Genomic DNA, 8,348 nt, shown 5'->3' on the forward strand with positions numbered 1-8,348 from the left:
TGTTGATGATATAATTCTAATCTCAGCCAGTTCTGTTAGAATTAGTCTTTTCCACCTGTCATAATTTTTGCACCCTTTCCCTAGTTACACTTTTCTACCCGTAAAGTCTAGGGCTGTGACTTTAAGTGAAAGGGGCTATTTTTAATAAGTGCTTAATCACCTGGAGTAATGTTAGTGAGTCAGAGCTACTTGGATTAAAAAAAACCAATCAATATTTAAAGAAGGGAGTTCAAAGGGAAAAGTTTATAATTTCCCTCCAAACTCCTACAATTCCTTTACCTGAATTAATTAATGTTGACAGTAATTTTCTTTATCTTCTCTTATACTGGTGTGTGTGTATAAAATGGGGCCATGTGTTACTGTTTAAGTTAGACACAGGTTTGACTCTGTAGTAAAGACCCAAAATAACAGTGACACACACAACAGAGAAGTGTTATTTCTCACTCAGGGAACAGTCCAGTTATAAGCAATCTAGGCGATAGGGACTTGCTACAGTGTCAGGGACCCAGGCTCCTTCTAGCATGTGCTGTCATCCCTAGGTATCGTACTCATTTATAACATTACCATCATTTCTTCACTCCAACCCAAGGAAGGAATGAAACTCAAAGGGCATTTCCCTTTCTAAAGAGCACAGCCCAGAAGTTGCACACATCACATCTGCTCTCATCCCCGTTTGTCATAATTTAATCACAAACCACACCTCCCTGCACAGGAGGCTAGGGAAAAACTGTCAGTGGTAGAGGGGTCCAGACAACTCCCAGGCTGCTTCTCCAGGGTTCAAAATCTCAGCATCCCAAGCATGGGTGTTGTTGCTGTTCATACCAGATCATATGAGCAGAGGCTAAACCTGGGTGACTGTGAGTTCTGTGGTTAGAGAGTGACACAAAAAGGGCAGAAACAGGAAAGGGGAAGGTTGATTGACTAAACTAAGATTTAAAGTTTTAGAACAGTAGTAAATACCCTATGCAAGTTAGAAGGCACATGGTGTACTGTGAAAATGATTTGCAACATATGTAATAGGCAAATGCTTAATAATGTTAATATGTTAACAGCTTTTACAAATCTTTAAGAAATAAACAAGTGCTTAAATTTAAAATGGGAAAAGGATGTCAGTGGAAATTCAGGAAAGGAGAAATACAATAAGCAAATAACTGCATTAAAAATAAACACTCTAGGGCTGGCCGAGTGGCGCGATGGTTAAGAACTCGCTTGGGATGCCAGAGGGCCCCGGTTCGGATCCCACATATGAGGGCCAGTGACACTGCCCTCTACAGCTAAGATGCTGAACAACAGCTCAACCTGGAGCTGGGCTGCCGTGAGTCGCTGGCGACGGCGTGGGCTGCAGTCCCTGTGGCAGTGGATTGCCATGGGCTACCGTGTGTGGCCAGCAGCCAGCGTGAGCGGCCAGCAGCCGCAGTGAGCGGCCGTCCAGAAGCCGGCGACTGATCTGCCTCGCCAGAGAAGAGGGCAATGATGGTGCCAACTTGGGCCAGTGAAGCAACATCCTCCACAACTAGACTGAAGAACAAAAAAACGACAGCAACTTGTCTGTTCCCCTTTCCCCAATTCCCCAGCACTGTTCCCATCCCCCAATTCCCCAATTAAAAAAAAAATCTTAAAAAAAAAAATAAACACTCTAAGCACTCGATATATATATATATATTTTTAAAATATAAGTTAACCAATGATGGGATACTATTTATCACATAGACAAAGACATTATTTGTGTTGAAACTATATGTATTGAGAGTTCTGGGCTAGGAGGAGAGAGTGAGTTTTTTGGGCATTCTCATGCTTTGTTGGTTGGTATATAATAGAAACACCCTTTTGGGAGGGCCATTTGGCAATATGATTCGAAAACCTTTTAAGAAGTACATAATCTGACTCAGAAATTCTACCTTACAAATGTGTCCTAAGGAAAATAAATATGTCCTCTAATATTAAGGAGACTCAACACAGAATTCTTTATATAATATGTAAAATATATAATTAAAAAAAAGATTTTATTGGGGGATTGGAGGAGGGAAACAGCATCAGGGAATCGGGGAAGGGGAACAGACAACTTGCTGTCCTTTTGCTCTTCAGTCTAGTTGTGGAGGACATCACTTCACTGGCCCATGTTGGTATGATCATTGTGCTCTTCCCGACTGAGGCAGATTGGTCGCGGCCACTGGACGGCCGCTCATGGCGGCTCTTGGCAGCTCACCCTGGCTGCTGGCCACTCAGCAGTCGCCGGCGACTTATAGCAGCCCAACTCCAGGTCAAGCTGTTGTTCACCATCTTAGCTGTAGAGGGCGCAGCATCACTGGCCCTAATGTGGGATCTGAACCGGAGCCCTGCTGCTCAGAGCTGACGTCCCAAGCCAACTCTTAACCAATGTGCCACTCGGCCGGCCCTAAAATATATAATTTTTTATATAACATATATAATTATATGTAAAAACCCGGAAGCAATGTAAATACCTCACAATAGGGGATTGGATATGTAATTTAATGTTTCCATTTAATGGACTACTGTGAAGCAATTAGTAATTTTGTAAAGTGTATTTATCTTGAAAAGGAAAAATGGTTATGATGTATTTTAAAATAGGAAGTTATAAAAAGTATGTACAGCTTTATAAAAATATCATCATGAGTCATTTAGGGTGCATTGAGTTACAAGTAATAGAAAACAATTTAAACTGACTTCAGCAAGCAAATTTATTGGTTCATATTACTAGGAACTCTAGAAGTAAGACAGATTTTGGTGTCAATGTAACTTAGCAGCTCAGAAAGTTCTTTAAAAACTGAATTTCTTTTTATATCTCCTTTTTGCCTTCTGAGCCATCTGCTTTCACCTGAAAGTGTTGTCTTGTGACAAGATGGCCACCAACCACACCCAGGACAATTTTGTTCAAACCCAGAGGAGTGTCTCTCCCCAGCCTTTAGCAGGAATCCTTGGCTTCCCTCTGATTGGGCCATCTTGATCATGTGCTGTTCTTGGTAGCCAGGGGAAATGCTTTGCACTGATCGGCTTAGGTCTGGGTTAGGTTTTGGTGCCTAAAATAAACACTGTGTCAAGGGCGTGAAGTTATTGTAATTTATTTAGCCAATTCAGGACCTACATCAGAGTTGGGGATGGGGTTAATCCCAATAAAACTGCACTGGTGTTCCACAATGGTGTGGGATGGAATGGATGTTGAGAGCTCATCCTAAGATTCACCTCATCACGGAAAAAAGGCTGCAAAGTGCTGACAGTAGTTACCATAAGGTGGCGGAATTATGGGGAATTTTTAATTTTCTATTTCATGCTTATCAGTATTTTACATTTTTGACAACAAACACATATTACTTGAATAACCTCAAAAAGAAACGAAGGCTATAAATATGAGCAAAAGCTGGTGTATAACACTTATAATTAGTAGCTTGAGGGATTTAAAGCAGATGTGTTGGCAAACAGGAACTATGAGTTTTCAGAATGATACCAACTGCGCCTTGCAGAAACTTCTAACTTCCTTTCTCTTGCCTCTCTTATGAAATTGTGGTCATTTCTACAGGTGCAATCTGAGATCTTTGAAGTCTAGTCTGGCTTAAAACCACAGGTTGCAGTGGCTTGAATTTTCCCCTTATGTTAGGCTGGGGAAACTTTTTAGCTTTCTCTAAAGACATTTTCCCTTGTTACCTTTAAATATCATGAAATGGGTTCCCACCCCAGAAAAGGTGCAGAGAGCATGTATCTCTTGGCAGAGGGACCCCTGTCTGCAGAAGGGGAGGCGCTGGCCCTGGGTTCCCGTTTCCTCCTTGGAGAGAAGGCGCACAGTATTCTTTTAGGAAGTGGCCACTGCAGAGCCCCTAGCTGTGTCTGAGGTCCTGTAGCGCTCTGCACTGTGAATCACTCACTGGCTGCAGGCACCACTGAAGGGGCCGCAGTTCTGAAGGCGCGGGGTCCTGGGAGAATGCCAAGTGGGGCATGTCCTTGATTCACTTCTGTTTGATGCTGGATGTTGGGAGTTCTTCCTGGGACCCCGAAGAAACTCCTGCTGCTCTTCTATGTACCTTTTCCTGGAAAAGAGAACTCACTTTTCCACTGTCAGAAAAGACCTTCATTGGGAAAGTGAGGTAAGGATTTTTCATGGCAGCCTGGACATCCCATTTCTCACTTTTATTTCTGCTTGGAATGGGTTCTCAGCGCTGCATTTTCAGTAACTTGATTTCATCTGCTCCTGCCCTTCTGGAATTATTCCGTCATGATAGTAAGCAATAAGCTGGCATTTTAGTTTCATGATGAGAGCTATACTTACCAAAAAGATTGAAATGCTCCAGTTGAGTGGTCAGGGCACTCTGGGCTCAGCAGGAAAATACATGTGGGAGAGGAAATGTGGCCAGAAGGTGGATATTGGATGGTCTTAAGGAACCGTTCTGTCTCTCTACCGGTAATGTCATCCACACCCCACCAGTTTGATCCCCACATGGGCCACTGAGATGCGCCCTCCACAACGAGATTGAAACAACTACTTGACTTGGAGCTGATGGATCCTGGAAAAACACACTGTTCCCCAATAAAATTAAAAACAACAACAACAAAACACTCGTATTTCATTAAATAAGATACTTTCTTAACTGTTTTCCTTCTTTAGGCATTATCTACAAGTTTCTTTGATCAGATTTGCCTCATTTCCTCTCCACAGTGCCAGCGATTTTGTGCAGTTGTGATCTTCTAAAAGACTTCTTGACCCCTCTCTGTGTTTCTCAAACAGCCTTACTAAACTGTCTCGTGTCCTTGCTTTTCCAGGAAGCTTCTCCTGCTAGCCCTTTGTCTATACTGCCTGGGACTCATCTCAACACTTCCCACTCTGGTTTTTCATCAAGAGAAGGAAGAATACCTTCCTTAGATCCTCTTCTTGGAAAAAGGGGAAAGGAACTCACCTTTCTCTAACCAGAGGTTTGTGGTTTTCATACATTTTCTCCAATTCAAAATATGTGAAATTGATCTATGTTTTTACCATCTCTCTCATAAACGATACCCATTTTCATTTGTACTCCCGCTTCCAAATCAATGAAGTAAGTTTCTTGAGGACAGAGGCTATATCTCATTCATCTTTGCAGGCCCAGCATTTAGCACAGTGTCTGACACATGTAGCTATGTTTATTGAATGAATGAATGAGTGAGAGAATGTGTAAATGGAAACATTAGGATATGGGCATGAATTTTAAAATTCTTATTAAAAATTTTGGACCATTCAAAAGTGGTTTAATGATAATATAGCTGGGGTTTTCAAAGTTAATAATTTTCTTTGTCACCAATACTTACAGTATGAGTTCTTTTAAAAAAATACAAAATACAGTTATAAATAATGTTTGCAAATATACAAAATACAGTTACAAATTATGCAAGAATAAGTATTGAAACAGCCATTTTCTCTACAAATGTGATTCAAAATTCTATGCCCATCCTAAAAGGCGAATATAAATGCTAAAGGAAATGACCAAGAACTTTAATAACTTGGTATAAGTGGACGTTGCTATGGAAAAAGGCAAGTCCATCCAAATGGTAATAGAGAAATTTGCTGGGGCAGATGGGCTGATATCTCTGCCAAGGAAACTTTATAAATACAGAGGTTCTGATAATTAAGAGAAATCAATTATACAATACTTAAGTAGAAGTTTAAGTTAATCAGTTATGTGCTAAGTAAAAGTTCTCAGAGCAGGCAAAAGGTTAAGGCATTCCCTGAATTTTCACTTTCAATTATAAGATTTATTTAAAATCGTACAATTTTCTGGTCTAGAAAGTTGACTTTGCATGACATGTAGTAATACGTTTGGTACAAAGACATCTATTAAAGAGAGCAGCATTTAACCAAGCAATGTATATTGTGTATAGGTTTCAAAACTAAGGGAGTTCTTTTTCATTGGTGAAGCAAGTCACAGCATATGAACAAGGTCATTAAGAATGGCTATAATGAAATTGTACCTTAATTTGGGAAAATAGAATTAAACCTGACAGAAAGTTGACAATAATCCCTGATGCTAAATCAGAGAGAGAAAACCAAAGTGCTTCTTGGAGTCTGCTGGCTTGTCCTTTGCCAAGATTGTGCTGATGACGAAGGATCTGGTTCATGGCTAAAGCCAGCCGTGGTCTGCTAAGACAGAAAGGGCGTGTCCTGTTTCTTAGGATGGGGGCGACTCTCTTAACTGTACAATGAAAGAAAGTCATTGACTCTGGAGTAGAGGATTGTATACTAGCAGAACATAAAACTCACCATTTGGCTGCTCTGTATCTTTAGCTTTAATAATGTTAAAGTCATACACAGGTAAATTGACTTTTAACTGGCTTACTAATCGCAGTAATGCAGCATTCAAGTAGCTTTAGCATATTTCAGAAGTAAATGCTACAAGATGAATTCTTCTGTTAGAGAAAAACCAATAGATCAAAGACAACAACAACCTCTCAGCTTCTGGGAAATAGTATTGGCAATGAATCATTTTCTTGGCAGCGTGTAGATGGCAGTTTGCTCTTTTGTGGTTTTCAGACATCATCTTGACCCTTGGCATCTGGAGAGATAGGGAAGAAAGGAGAAAAGCCATCTGTTTACTACCTGCGAGGTAACTGTCAGAAGGTTCAGGAATGTGTAAGCGCCATGACTCAGAGACTTGGCCTGTGTTGGTTACGGTGTATCTCCAGCCCTTAGATCCATGCCGGGGGTACAGGTAGCTGGAAATCACCAACTGATTGAATAAATTCCATCTCTGCCATTTTTGTGTCTTGGTGAGTCCCATGCCAATGCAGAGAGTTCCATCTAAGTAGAATTGAATGACTTTTATTTTAATCAGTGTACCATAATTTCATATAAATTCAATATTTAAATTTCTAAGATCTGTGAAAAACGTTATGTCACACATGACACCATTTTAGTTAGTACAGAACAGTCTTCTGAAATCCTGGGATGACTCCTATGCCTTATTTCTATTTGCAGATAGGACAGTGAAATGTGTCATTAAACGCTGTGTCCTCTTTGTTCACACAGATGTCATTGTTACTGTAATAAGGTGGATCATACACGCTTATCATTATCTAACTTATAAAATGAAAAGAGCTTCATGACTATTCTTATGAGCTACCTTCTTTCCAATACTTTCTTCTTGAATATTTATTTATACGCCAGGTTTGTGGATTTGTTTCATCCCGCCCTTGTCCACGGGCAGCCTGGGGTTTCAAAATCTCAAGGTGCTTAGTAAACATGCGCATGCACATTGTTTTTTTAAAGCTGTGTTTTTCAGCATTAAGTAGTTTAGAAAAGGACAAGTTCCCATTAAAGTAAAATAGTGGGTCTAGAGATTAACGAACATTTGAGAACTTAGAAGAATATCTGTAGATCAAAACTTTGTTCAGAAAAAAATGGAAGGTGAAGCTGGAGAATTTCCCTTTTTATAAAACAGGCAGGTTAACACTCAAAAAGTGAACTGTATTCATTAGAAAAATGTGTAATTTTCCTGTCTTCAGCAGAAGTCACAGGATACGCCTAGAGAGGCTTTGTAATTTCTCGCAGTTCTCTGAGTCACCTCCGAGAGCTGTTTCCAGATGGTTAAGGGCTAATACTTACTAAGTACTTATTCTTGATGTTGAGTGTCTGGCTGTCAGTAAACACCGGTTGCCTCCCTCCCTTCCTGCTGCCTTTGGGGAGAATAACGGAGGAGATCCCCAAAGCCTCACAGATTTTTAAAACACCAACAAAGTAAGGCCACAATTAGAGCGAGAAGGGTACATGTTTATTTATTGTGGGAGAGGAGGAGGGCTGGGCATCCGGAGAGGGTTTTAAGAGCCGTTCTAGAAGTGTCTATTTCTCCTCATTGGCTTTTTGCCAGCAGCCACGGAGCCCTTGAAATCATTTCTGAAGCTTATTCTCTCTGATGAGTTCTTTCCATTGGGGTTAAGTCAGATACTGGCCCCAACTGTGGCAGACACTGCCGGACTGACTGAGCGCCCAGGAAGGAAAGGCCCTTCTCTCTCTCAGATACCAGAGATCTTTCCTTCTTCAGAAATTCCCAGGTGTAGGTACTGGGGGGGAGTCTAGCTGGAGGCACGGGAAGCCATTCTCAGCTACCTGGAAGTAAAGTGGTAGCTGCTTTCCCCTGCTGTGTCAGTCAGCTAGGGCTGTCATAACAAAATACCACAGACTGGGTCGATGAAACAACAGGAATTTAATTTCTCTCAGTTTTGGAGGCTGGAAGTCTAAGATCAAGGTGCTGGCAGGGTTGGTTTCCTGCTGAGGCCTCTCTCCTTGGCTTGTAGAGGATTCTCTTGCTATCTCTTCATATAATCTTTTTCTCTGTGCACACATATCTCTTGGGTCTCTCTCTGTATGTCCCTAT

This window comes from Hipposideros armiger, unplaced genomic scaffold (assembly GCF_001890085.2).
Source record: "Hipposideros armiger isolate ML-2016 unplaced genomic scaffold, ASM189008v1 scaffold_273, whole genome shotgun sequence".
Classification (NCBI taxonomy): Eukaryota; Metazoa; Chordata; class Mammalia; order Chiroptera; family Hipposideridae; genus Hipposideros; species Hipposideros armiger.